We start from the raw sequence: 14,935 nt of genomic DNA, 5'->3' as shown, positions 1-14,935 counted from the left end.
CACTCACCCACACATCTGGGCTGAGCCTTGTTATACTGTCATTGTAAACATTACGACACATTTTCCTTGCCTTGTCTTCCGTATTTGAACCTTGCTTTGATTTGTTTGTTTTATGTTGTATGCTGCTTGCCTTTTGACCATCTGCCTGTTTCTTGACCACAACTCTGGATTGCCCATATACATCTGTTTGTTCCTGTGTTGACTGTTGCTTGCTTGACCATCTCTGTAAAATAAAACCTGCATTTGGATCCGCACGCCTGTTGTCAGCGTCCAACTGCACATTATAGACCCGTTCATTCAAAAATCTCCCACTTGTAATATGTGAGCATATTTACTGTACAAAACTGTCCGTGAACTATGAGGGCAAATAAATCAAATAAATAAATAAAATAATCGTTCATTAATCGTAATCGAATTAAAATGTTCAATTAATCGAGATTTTGATTTTAGGCCAAATAGCCTAGCCCTAAGTTCAAAAAGAGTCAGAAATTTATGTGGATATATGGTATTTATGAAATATGAAAAGTTTTGTGTTTTGATAAATATAACGTTTATTATTTCTTAAATTTTACTTTTTAATAATGCTAAAATATCCTGTTTGGCTCAAATTTAAAGAATTAAGTAAAATTTCTATTCTCTATGTATTGATATTTATAGGGATTTCAAAAATTATTTCAAATAAATAAATAACTTTTCAGTCACAGTAAATAAATATATATATTAGGGCTGCACAGTATATGGTTTCAGCATTGATATCGCAATATGCGAGTCTGCGATAGTCACATCGCAGGGATCTGCAATGTATAGTAGTTGGGATTATAGTTGACTAGACATTACAGTTACACCATACAGTAGTGGAGTAATTTTAAATTCTAACCTTAACGTGAAAGTTTATAATTTTCGTGTGTTTGTAAGGCCTGACTGTAAGAAATTGAAGCAAACTAGCCATTTGGGCACAATAAATGAAACATTTCTAGCGTAAAGATTAATTGAACATTATATAATTATTTACTCAAATAAATGATATTATTACAATTATTATTATTTATTTTTATTATTATTTTATATCTGTCAATATTTGTCTCTGTGAGGTGTCTGAATAGCAGAGTTGCGAACCAGGCTGGTAACTAATATGGACTGGGTTTAATTTCTGCTTGTAAATAATGTTTGAATCCCTAGAAAATTATAAATTATTGTTTTTTTGCATCTTTTGTCTGGTGTATTTAACCATGCTTGTCATTTTTTTAAATTATAATTTATGCAGATAAGCTTCCCTACAGAATCATCCAAAAATTATTAATTCTTTACAAGCTATTCAAGTCATCTGGTGAAATTGCATTTATATTGCATTTATATTTGCATTTATATCGCATTTATATTTGTATTTATATCGAATTTATATTTGCATTTATATCACATTTATATTTGTATTTATATCGCATTTATATTTGTATTTTTATCGCATTTATATTTGTATTTATATCGCATTTATATTTGCATTTATATGCATTTATATCACAAAATATGTTGCATTAAATGAAAATATTGCAATGTTATATATGTATATGTGTATCTCATCTAGTATCTCATATTTCATATTCATGATTTTATGATACGGCAGAAGAACGTTTTTTTTTTTAAGAGACAAAGAAGATACCACATGTCAAAATCTCTTGAAGTACAATTTTACATTTTCTGAAAGAGTCTTTTTGACAAGATCCCTATACTCAGTCTTAATCAAATATTTTATAAGACAAGACCAAGCTGTCGAGATACTTGTGCATACACGTAGGCTATTAAAGACAAAAAACGAAGAGAACAAAAATCGGGCCTTTTGCCAACTTTATCTCCCAAAACAAACACCCTTTGCTATAGCAACGGAGTGATGATATCTGGCTTCGTTTCACCTTCAATTGCGATTGACAAGCCCGTTTAACAGCAGTGACTCTTAGTGTTACACTGCAATGTTCACACAACAGCACACAGTTGCAGACTAATAAATACATACAAGTATTATATGTATTGTAATACGTAAAATCATTACGAAATCATCATTTATTGTGTGAGACTGCTATTTTGTTGAATACAAAATAGATGTATTCAAGATACATGCAAAAATATTATATTAATTTTTAGTAAATGCCATAGTGTTTTTGATCGTAAAGTGTATTATACTGTATATATAATTCAGTGTTTCCTCTAGGATTTTTTCCAGCTGTGGCAGCAGACTGCAGCAGCCTTTTATACAGATCTACCTGTGGCGTTATTTCAATAACAAATGTTGTGAGCGCAGTATTTGAAGTCGATTTCCTCTGTTTGTGCACAAAACTTCTTGCGCGCCCTCAAATATACGCTGCTCAAGTGCAGATTATCTTGTGCGCTCTCAAATAAACGCTGCTGAAGTGTGTTATGTAACAAGTATGTCTCCAACATTTATTAGATTTGCTAGGAATATTTATGAATGTCTCCAACAGACCTACCGAGCAGCATTAATGCGTCCTGAAGTAAAGTGAAATGGATACCGTGTTTATCTTAACTCAAAGCTTCGCAGTGTTTGCTAGTGTCACGCATCACGACCTGTCATTCAGTCAGTCAGTCACCATGTTACCTTAAAGGGTAAACAAATGACGCACAACACTACTACGATTACAGAAAATGTCTCACTGTTATAATTCACTTACATTTAACACATTTTGGTGACATTATATCCCGCTATTAAAAAAAAACAACAGCTTAATGTTTTGAATGAGAATAATGTAGCAGTGGCGGGGTGAATTTTGGTGTGCCGCCCCACCATGAAACAATGAATGTAGTGGGAACCATGCAATTTACTTTATTACACCTTACTAGTACCCTTTGTCTTCAGAACTGCCTAAATCCTTTGTGGCATAGATTCAATAGCCGCATTTCCACTATCGCGCCTAAAGCGTGCGAGCCAGGGCCAGTCGCATTTCCACTGTCACTTCCAGGGCGTGACTGGGCCAAAGTGGGGCTTCCTCAGGGCCAACGGCCAGCCTTTTCAGCCCACCGAATACCTTGGGCCAAAGAGGGCCAGCTGGAGCTTCGGGGTGGAGTAAAAGGAGAGGCAAACTTTGCTCGAGTATACATAAAGATGGCGTGTCACCATTACATTAGTTTTCCGATAGCACAGGAGTGCGTGCGCCAAAAAAATCAATAAATAAGAAAAAGAAAAGAAAGAAAGCATATAGCTAATTAGTTTAAGATTTCATAACACACCTTATAGGCTAGGATTTTTTTGCTTATGATCGCCCTTATGTTTCCCTTTTAAATGAAAGGGTGTATCATAAAATATTGAAGTAGTTTTAATTTATAAGTGATATTTCTTTGCTGTGTCATCAGTGTTTCAATAACCTATAATAATCTTTACACCACATTAAAAGCACAGTAGCCAGTAATTTTTAGTTGTCAAGAGTTTTTGTCAAGTTTAAATGGTGTGTTTTGATGCATGTGTGTGTGAGAGACTGGGCGAAAGAGCGCTAACTTCACAGCTCTGTTGATGCCGAGAACGGCTGTTACAAATAAATTAAACGATTTCAAGCCATTTACATTTACTTTCATTTTACAAAGGCCTATCTGAAAAAAAAGATTTAGATATTTACTACAATAACAATAAACAACAATAAACAATAACCAACAAAAGAGTTATGAAAAATTATTTATAAAGTATTTGGATACGATATTAGACCAGCTGAAAGCTGAAAGACCAGCTGAAAGCCAGTCTGAAGTCCAGCGCAGAGCGTGTTAGTTGTACACCATTACATTAACAGATCAGCACAGGCGGTGTCTGAAATCTTAGGTACAAACTAATTTTTTAGATTATTTGGTCACACTTTATTTTGATGGTCCATTTGAGTATTAGTAGACTGTCTGCTTAATGTTGATACAGACATTTAACAGACATTTAACTGACTATAAGAAACTATGCAAGTACACTTTTAACTTACACTAACCCTAACCCCAACCTAACAGTCTACTTATCCTAATGAGAATTAGTTGGCATGTACAGGTAGATGCAATGTAACTTAAATTCAACAAATGGACCATCAAAATAAAGTGTGACCGATTATTTTTATGAAGGAAAAAAATGAATAATTATACATATTTGGTACACTTAGGCAAGACGGACAATGTTATTCAACTGTGCTGATATGGCCACTGAGAGAACAGGTAGGCAAGACTGATTTTCTGAGAATACTAAGAGAGGAAACAAGTACTATTTTGTTTAATTAACAGAAGACAGGTCAAGATTCTTGGACCCGGAGCTAAGTGACCCGATAAAGGTCAAGTGGGAGTGACATTACCTGCAAATTCCAACAACTCCTTGGGAATGAATACAAAATTAAACATATTCAATCATCCTGACAAACATTTGATCCTTTTCCTTCAGCTTAGTCCCTTATTTATGAGAGGTTGTCACAGCAGAACCAACCAACTATTCCGGCATATGTTTTACACAGCGGATGCCCTTCAAACAGCAACTCAGTACTGGGAAACCTTAACAAACTTTTTATTACTTTAAATGAATCTAACACCACTTACAATAAGAACACAGAACATACAGTATCAGTGTTGTTGAATCATAAAATGTTATAGGAAGATGAGCATGTTTTGGTACGCCCCAAGATTTTTATGTGGATCTCCCAAATGAGGCACTGGTCGACAGCACAACAGTCACACCTCAGTTGCTCCTCCTGGTTTCTTTATTTATGGGCAATTTCATTATTTTGGAGCCACTGCGCAAGAGGACGCAATAAGAAAGCTTCATGTCATCGGGATGGCTGAATGGGCAACCAGGAAGAAAAGCTTTTGGAAACATGGACAATCGCTAATTGGATGAGAGATTCATTGGGCAATGAGGAATAGGCTCTTATGCAATCTGAATGATGAATGGGATTGAAGCTCTTATGGTTGTGCACATGTTTGCTGTATGGGTGGGCTAAATTTGTTTGCACTTTAATTCTGCCATTGGACATGTCCATACCAGTTTTCACAATTAGCTGAGGTTTTCCGGTTGAATTTACAGGTTAATTCAGTTCATATATAAAAATCAGCTGCTGGCTAGACAGGGAATGCTCTTCCTACACTGTAAGAAATACTGGGTACCACACAATTCCTTCATGTTATCCCAACATAAATTGATTAAGTTAGCTTAATCTTTTTTTTTTTTTTACAAATTGAAGTAAACTGAACATAAAACAATTATGTTGTCCCCCCAAAAAATGTACAAATTGTGTTGTTTCAACTCATTTTTAATAAGTAGTTTGAACAAGCAGATAAAGTCATTTTTTTGAGTGTACGCTGTAAGCAGTCATATGCCGAAGTTTTGTGTGTGTGGGTCATTTTAAATCAGAAGATATTTCTATTATATACTATAATATATACAATTCTTTCATTAAAATATCCAAACACTTAATGAACTATGGTGTGTAGTAAATAGTAATAAATTTACTGCATTTGTCAGTAAAGCTGGCTTTGTGATCAGTGATGAACGTAAAATGATTCCACAACAGTGTGAAAATTATTCAAGATGAGTCATTGAAAAACTACAGGGAACAAGGGTTTCCAAACAAGAGCGCCCTCTTGCCTTCAAAGGAGATTTAATACTTAAAGGGCACCTATTTTACCCCTTTTTCAAAATTTAAGATAAGTCTTTTGTGTACATTATGTGTCTGTAAAGTTTCAGCTCAAAACATGCATCAGATTATTTTGTTATACCTTTCAGAATATTGGAATTTCTGCTCTGAACACATTGTAGCTGTTTTTGTTGCCTGTGCCTTTAATGCAAATGAGCTAGTTCTCCCAGCCTAACGTTTCCACATGCCTGTCATACTGCGCTCAAACCATATGCGGATGAAGTGTCAAGCGTGAGGGATTTACATGTTAAGTCAATGTAAAGACAAGAATAGACATCCTGCAGCACATTTCACAAGAACTCGAGTGATTCACTTTATTTGCGCAAATCGCTCGAGTTGGAAAATTTGAACTTTAGCGGACATTTAAGCTACGTTAACCAATCAGGAGCTTTTTCTTATAGGGGTGTGATTATGACGTAACCCCTGTTGTTGGTGCCCCGAAGGGAAATCCTCTTGCAGACACCAGACAACAGCTCATCAAACTAGGCTCGGCTCAGTTGGAAGCATCGCTGAAAGCCTCTATCATCAAGGAATAGTTTCTGGAGGAGTTGATGAACTCACGACGCTAAGTGCACCTCTGAATCTAGTGAACTCAGACACAAACAAATCTACAATGTTTTTTAGCCTTCATAAAGCACAAAACACAGCTATTTTCTCAATAAAATCCATGTTAGCCATTTAAAGTCTAGAGTCACAGGGCAGACAGAAGCCCTGCCCATGACGCGAATCCGCATCTATTGGGAAGGGAATTTGACGTGAGAATGAAGCGAGTAATTGCAAAATGTTCACAGATCTACTTATGTGGGAATAAATTGCGCTATTCACACGTAAATAGATCTGTGAACAGTGGCGTCTGGTGTGAACACAGCATCAGAATGTACCTCAATCTCCAGCTACGTCAGATAAGCAGCACAGTGACAGACATGAAGGAAGCAGATCTCAAGTAACGTTTGTGAGAAATACTACAGTAAGAACTTTCCCAATGATTATTTGATGTATGTGTTGCGGAATTAATTCAAGCCTTTCTGCAACGATAAGTCACACACAAACACAATGCCGTTACAAAGTTCACACAAACACACATACACACACACACAGAGGACACATACACAGCAGATGTGTTTATGTGGTAATGAATTACAGCAATTTTACGTCTTGAATTTATTTCGAACATGCACTGTTTTAAAAACGTTTTAAACTTGTAAAATTTATTCTTGATCACATTTGATGATGATTGATGATTACAAAGCGCTGAACAGATCTTTTAATCCCTGCTGCTTTGCGCACGTCCTGTCTTGTTGATATGATTATACTGTATGTGTTACAGCGGAGACATGTTAATACATGGTTGTCAATTAATTTGGTGGCCATTGAAACTGCACTCCTAAGTTGCATTGCAGTGGGCTTAAAAATGGGAGGGATTTGGATCTTATTTTAACGTCAGGAAATTTAAAAAAGAGAATTATTGTGTTTATATCAGTCATTTATATGACTGTGCACACACTATACCTACACACAGTTCTGTCCAAACAGCTTCCAAAAGATGATTTTCATCATAGGTGCCCTTTAACACAACACAGTGTCTCCCTGACAAGATGTCTATGACAATTGCAGTTATGATCAATTGTGTTTGCAATTTCAAAAATGAACTGGATAAATGTTTCTATTTTTATTACATCATTGTTGTGTAAACATACCCCAGGAACCATTTAGAACTTTTGCATCACTTATAATTAAAAGTTGGAATCGTGAATGACCAAGGATTTCTCTCAAATGTCATATAAACAATTACAAAAAGCAGCAGCGGCCTACACAATTAGTTCCTTCCTCATATTTCTGTATATATATATAGTTAATGATTGCTTTTCTTAACAGCACTCACTTTATAGAAGTGAACTAATATAGTAATTAAATTAATTATTGTCAATCACAGCCAAGTCACATGTGCATCCATTTAGGTATTATGTCAGTTGCCATAGAAACAAATTTGAAGACGTTCCTCTTAAGAAGAATTGCTGAGTTGCTATCTTGTAATTACAGTAATTCCAAAACAACAAAACCACAAAATAAGACACAGTGAACCTCCATGTATCAGAATCATGATCACAGCAGTACTAATTCTGGGTCAAACTCACCATGACAACTGTGAGATTATAAAACGTTGACACTAAAGATATAAGAAAATTAGCCTGGTTAAGAATGAAACATGTGCGGCTGGAAAAAACAGACTTGCAGGAGAGGAGCTCATCCAGTACTGGAATAAAATACAGAGCACAACCCAGAAAAAGAAAGACATAAGCAGCACAGCAATTATGAGTTGCATAAAACTTCACTCGGACATCCTGAACCAGCAAAACGTGGGCTCATTAAGCTCTAGGACAGATCGCTCTGACCACAGTTCGCAGAATCTTGCCTTATGAGTCACTAACTCAATGTACATAAAAGCTGAATGGATGAACAGCAGGGATTTCCACTTGCTGAACTGTGGTGTCCAGTCTCGGGTCTATATTGTCACGACCCTGCCTCAGTCTGGGGGTATTAACACTGTATAGGAAACTATGAATGATAGCAAAATGACGCATGATAGAATGGAATGTGTCCATTAAGTCCACTGGCCATTGAGAGTGACGGCACTGAAGTTCATAATCAATTTGCTCTGCAGCAGATCTTAGGTCAAGAACTTTTTGTTCACTAGATCTGGTTTGTACTAAAAGAGGGACAAAACGCACACTCTGGAATGGTACAATTACTATTCAGAACCCTACACTGTAAATCCCAATAAGTTAAGGTAACTCAAAACATTTAAGGAAACCCATTGCAACAAACCATTTAAATTTAATAACTGATCCTAATAAGTACTGTGAACTTAATCCATTTGAGTACGAAGCAATTTGAGCACAGTAAAACCCAATAAATGAAAAAAAATCAAACCAACTGAGAACTGTAAAAAACAAAAAGTTAAGGCAACCAAATCGTTTGAGGAAACCAACTGCTACAAACCATTTGAGTTACAAAAAACTAATATTTATGAATACTGTGAACCTACTCAATTTAAGTTTAAGTAATGTGGTATTTAATTAACTCTTTACCTTCAACACTGAGTTCAAAACTCTTTTGAAAATGAGTAGAATTAACTTTCAGTAAATTTTGAGTTAACTACACTCATTTCATTTGATAAAGCTGGGTTTTACAGTGTACTGTTCAAACACTATGTGATTAATCAGATATTTACAGTACTGGCTTTAAGATACAAAGCCTAAATCGAAAAAACAACATGCCAAAGCAGGTACATCCAATATTTTCTGTTACCAGATTAAACAAGATGACCTCCGTGGAACTGGAGCTACACTTAAATCACTTTTATTCATCAATCTATTGTTTTCAGAACCTACACCTTACAGGAATAAACTTTCTAAAGCTTCTAAATACCTTCCAGCAACAAATAATCATGATTAACATTACCTTATCCATGATATAATTCTGACATTAGCGTAATATATTCATGAACAATATGACTAGGCATAGGCCGGTATAAGATTCTGACGGTATGATAACCTTGGATAAAAAAATATCACGGTTTCACGGGATCACTGTATTGTGATGACTACTCTAAAATATATTATTTTTAAATGTCTGGGTAAAAAACAAAAAAAAATGTCCCCTTTGAAAACAATATATTTTATTTTTTGAAAGATTAATAATATTTTGGAACAGTAAACATGTCAGGCTAAATAATTAATTAGTTTCAAAAACACAGATTTCTTTACAATTTAAAAAGGCATATTTGGATATTTATCCGCTGAAGAAGATACTGTTGTCCTAAAAATATGTAAATAAAAAATCGTACACATTTTTGGCTGTTTTAAAACCTTGACTTTTCCAAGCCGCAGTATTCCTTGAAAACAGTTATCATCCCATGCCTAAATATGACCGTAAAGGGTTAAGTGATTTGCTAATGTAATTTGCTGATTATTTACAATTTTTCAAAACCATAAGATGTACAGTACAAGGTTAATACTTCTTCGAAACAAAAGAAGATACATTTGTTGAAACTTGAGAGTCCCTCCATTGAAAGAAAATGTAAGACATTGCTTTACATCAGAGATGCCCAAACTAGGGCCCGCGGGCAAAAGTTGGGCCATGGCAACCTTTGAATTGGCCCGCCATCCCATCTGAGAGGGGAGGGGGGATGATGGAAGACTGTTTAGATATTGTCTTTTTAAATCTAATGTAATCCTTTGTTTGTTTGTTTGTTTATTTGTTTTATTGTTAAAAGCTAATTGAAATTAAATGTTTCAATTAAATATTGTAAATTAATGTACATTGATTAAATTAAAATGCATAATGTACAATTAAATGTACATACCTGATGGATGGAGGACATTGCAGAGACTTTGGTGAGCAAATCAAGGCAAAGGCAGATTCTGCTTGACCAGTGTAATCAGCATTTAACTCCACTGTTATGTTTTTATTGCAATAAGTTTTTATTTTAAATGTTATACTGCATTAGTTAATACGATTACTAATATTTTTTTTTTTATTTTTAAATCTTATTTTAATTCATTCATTCATTTTCTTTTTGGCTTAGTCCGTTTATTAATCTGGGGTCGCCACAGCGGAATGAACCACCAACTTATACAGCACATGTTTTACGCAGCGCATGCCCTTCCAGCTGCAACCCATCACCGGGAAACATCCATACACACTCATTCATACACATACACTACGGACAATTTAGTTTACCCAATTCACCTATACCACGTCTTTGGACTTGTGGGGGAAACCGGAGCACCCGGAGTAAACCCACGCGAACACGGGGAGAACATGCAAACTCCACACAGAAATGCCTACTGACCCAGCCGAGGCTCAAACCAGCGACCTTCTAGCTGTGAGGCGATTATATTATTTTAATAAATTAGGAAATTACCCATGGCAACTTTATCGTAATATAGTTTGGTATATTTACCTATAATGATATTTGGTTTTTGGCCCTTTTTACGAAAAGGTTTGGGCACCCTGCTTAATATAATGAACAGATTCATTGTGAGATTTATAAACATCGTTCAATGGACATAGATTACTTGCTCATTAATCAGTTGAGCTCCTGTTTCCCATATTAGATAACAGTCTTTGTATTTTGTATGTGTGTTGATTAATGTTTATGTAGATAAAGTGTTTAATATTTAAAAACGAATGAAAACTTCATCATCATTTATTGTTATTTATCTACAATAAGATGGATATGGAACTATTAGTTTAAAGGGATAGCTCAAAATGTACTCACCCTCAAGTGTTTCCAAACCTTTAGGAGTTTCTTTATTGTACACACAAGAAGATATTTTGATGAAAACTGAAAACGATAACCACTGACATCCATAGTAGGAAAAATAAATATTATGAAAGTCAGTGGCTATCGGTTTCCAGCTAATAGGGTATATGCAGAGCTAGTGTTTCTTCCCATACTGATAAACTTCCGGTGAGTGGTAAATGTGACTTTTTTCCATTTTATACGGTTCCTTTTACAGCATCGATGTTGTAATGTAATTAAAATACAATTAGTAAATAGACTTTGGCATTAATTTAGTTACTCAAACGTAAAACGAGATGAAAAGCTGTTTACTCGCACGTGCCCATCAGAAAAATGTTCATATTTTAAAGACATGACAGGGGGAAATGTAATTTAATTGCAGTGCTTCTTGTACAATATAAGACCCACTTTATATCAGATATCACTCATCCAGTGGAGATTGCTGATTTTTAATGAAAACAGACCATAAATGCGCCAATTTTGTAATGGCATACTACTGACAAATTAAAAGTCCTTCCGCATACTTCCGCATATACTCTAATTCCACAAAATATCTTGTTTGCGTTTTACAGAAGAAAGAAAGTCAAAAAATGTTTGTAAAATGTAAAGGGTGAGTAAATGATGACATCATTTTTAACTTAAGGTGAACTATTACTTTAATCTGCAATGTTTTAAAGCAGTAATGCTACTGTAAATATTTAAACATGTGTATTATGGACACTGTAATAATGCCGCCCTACCACAAAGGAAAAAAAAATGTCAATAAAAGCTGACACCTGATACTATAAACACTTATAAGAAGTGTGACATAGTGAGATGATTAACTAAGCAAACATCAGCAATGATAACAGTATTACAGGCATTTGATGATGATAATATAACATTTAAGAAAGCAATTACTCCATAGTTAACTTATTAACCACATAAAGTTAAAAACATGTTAATATCCAGTGGATGGTAACTCAGAACATAATGCTTTTAAATTCGCCTAAATTTCCTCCGTGTAATCCTGAATAACAACCAGATAAGTTGAACACAAACCACACTTCCACACTCCTCCAGCACTACACCAGGCATAAATCACCACTGGAAGCTTTTAACTTAGTCATGCTCTTCAAACTGAGGTTTAAATCATTGTTAACCCATTTAAAAGCATTCAAGAACCAAGACTTACCGGTATCTGTTTGAAGTCCTGCGTCTGCCCAGTCACAGAGAGCTAAATGCACACAGAGTATTACAAGGCTGCTGCACCATTGCTGCTTCTGGATATCTAATTTCCTAATGCAAGCGTCCACAATGTATCTATCTCTCAGCTGACTCTCTTCAGTACACACTAAAACACTCCTCCTCTTCCAGAAGCCCCACCCTTATGAGCTCCATCATTCTCAGACTGAACCCTGTCTTCAGTCTCACTCTAGACAATGAAACAGTGCATAGAACAGAACCTTGTGGTATTCCTCAGACTTCTAATACTCAAGGTTTTCACACTAGTAATATTTGTATTAGTATTTTATACAGTTGTTAGCTATGAATAAAAATGTAAACAGTTTTGATTTCATTGAATATTTTGGCTGATTATTGATGTAAATGTTCACATAATCAGACAATATAGATTTAACAATACAGTACAGTCCAATCCAAATATTATCCATTCATTCAAATTAATCATTTACTCACCCTCATGCTGTTCCAAACTTATGTAAAGTCCTTTTTTCTGTGGAACGCAAACTAAGATGTTCGGAATAATGTTTGTAACTAAACTATTTTGGGGACCATTGTCTTTGATTGTACAGATGACAAATATATGTCTAATAATGTTCCACAAAAGGAAAGTCATATAGAGTAAAAGAAATTTATATTTCTAATTATGTGGGAATACTTTTTATTCCCAATTTGGCCCTCTGAAATAATAATATAGGTTTAACAATACAGTATAGTTCACCCAAATGTTATCCATTGATTCAAATTAATCATTTACTCACCCTCATGCTGTTCCAAACTTATGTAATATCCTTACTTCTGTGGAACGCAAAATAAGATGTTTGGAAGAATGTTTGTAACTAAACTGTTTTGGTGGTCTTTGATTGTACAGATGACAAATATGTCTAATAATATCCGCTTTTATGTTCCACAAAACGAAAGTCATACAGAGTGAAAGGAATTTATATTTCTAAATGCGTGGTGCTGCTTTCAGTTTGGCCCTGTTAAATATCTGTACCATAAAAAGATAGATATACAAAAATTTGTATGAATTCAATTTTTATGGCACGTTCTAAAACGCTTAACGTGAAAACATTAACGTGGCTTAATGTACCTAAAACCAGGGAAACCCAAATTTCTGTCAAATTGTACTTGTAGTACCCAACTACTGTAAAAAGAATGAGTCCCAATTCCATAGATAAAGTGAAAAACATCACATTAAGCGTTTTCTCCCCCATTGAAAATGTTTAACGTGGCTTAATGTACCTTAACAACAAGCGGAGAAAATCTAATTTCTATCGAATTTTGGTATCGCAGCTAAAAGTGAAGAGCGGGGTGGGGGGGTGTAGTTGGCGCGGGCCCCTATAAATGCATGGGCCCTTAGAATCTTACTAACTCCCCAAAACCCACCCCCCACCCACCTAGCCGCGCCCCTGCTCATGACAAACACTTTCTGATGTCAAAAAAAATTAGCTCTAATTTTAGTGAGTGAAAACTTTTAAGTTTTAAGTCTCTTATAAGAAAACAGCTTAATGTGGCTTAACATACCTTAACACCGACCAGGGATACCCAGATTTCTTTCAAACTTTGCTTGTGATTAACACTAACTATTGTCAAAAGAACGGGCCCTATTTCCATAGATAAAGTGAACAATATCACGTTAAGCGTTTTCACCACATTGAAGTCTATAATAATGAAAGTCTTAACATAACTTTACAAAAAAACGAGGGAAACCTAATGTTAAAAAGGCTGTTCATAAAATCAAAGTTTGTGTTAATCACAAGTAAAATTTGATAGAAATTTGATTTTCTCCGCTTGTTGTTACATTTAGGTACATTAAGCCATGTTAAGCTTTTTTCTTATAGACTTCAATAGGGGAGAAAACAATGTGATGTTTTTCACTTTATCTGTGGAATTAGGGACTCGTTCTTTCTACAGTAGTAGGGTTAATTACAAGTACAATTTGACAGAAATTTGGGTTTCTCTGGTTGATGTTTAGGTACATTAAGCCACGTTAAGCTTTTTTCACGTTATTATTTTATTATTATTATTATTTATTTTTTAAAGTACTGTTTTTTCCAGAACTTTAACTTTTAATATAGGCTATACATTTATTTTAGATTACTTAATACAATGGTTTACCATAAAAATAAGCATTATCTTTAACCTTAATAATAGTTTGGTGGTTTTGTAGTATTGTAAGCACACAGTTAGCAAATTTATATAGGAGAATATTACACTCTATAACAACACTCTCGTTAAGATTGCCAAGTAAATTTCATCACTTTTACATATCTTACGTGTCAAATGTACATAATTATGATTTTTAGGTTTGTTTTAGTAGGGTAAAACTATCACACTCGTGCCTCTTCATTCAATTGGAAGACCACTTCCTTTAGTTGTTACCACGTGGAATCATTTGTATTACTGTATTATTATTGCTTTACAATATTTGGTTGTGCTGCAGCAACACTGAAGTTTCCTTTACTCTCTAGGATTCTAGCACCGAAGCCCCACCTCTCAGCCCTCTCTCTCGCCCACTGCTCTTATTTACTCACAAGTTCTTCTTTAGGGCAACCTACACCCGTTTCTCTCTCTCTCTCTCTCTCTCTCTCTCTCTCTCTCTCTCTCTCTCTCAGTGCACACTCACAGATTTACCTTTTGGATAACGGCTCGTTTCGAAGACAATTGAAATGATTCGCTTACCTCTCTATAGCGGAGATGAACGGTGTCTTATTCACTGTAAATGTGTATGTGTGTGACTGTGTGTGCG

General features: G+C 35.0%; 1 protein-coding gene across 3 annotated transcripts in view; it reads right to left on the bottom strand.

Annotated features, from left to right (window-relative positions):
• Positions 1–14,935, bottom strand: part of grb10b (growth factor receptor-bound protein 10b) — a 209,107-nt gene extending 194,172 nt beyond the window's left edge. For 2 of the 3 annotated variants that reach the window (XM_056475182.1, XM_056475184.1), the window contains exon 1: positions 14,869–14,935. The gene's annotated coding sequence lies outside the window, so the exon portion shown is untranslated. Of the gene's footprint in view, positions 1–12,136; positions 12,268–14,868 lie in introns of those variants that run through there. The other variant, XM_056475183.1, reaches the window with a different exon arrangement.

The sequence above is a fragment of the Danio aesculapii genome, chromosome 16 (assembly GCF_903798145.1).
Source record: "Danio aesculapii chromosome 16, fDanAes4.1, whole genome shotgun sequence".
NCBI classification, from domain to species: Eukaryota; Metazoa; Chordata; class Actinopteri; order Cypriniformes; family Danionidae; genus Danio; species Danio aesculapii.
This window is presented reverse-complemented; position numbering and strand designations above follow the sequence as displayed.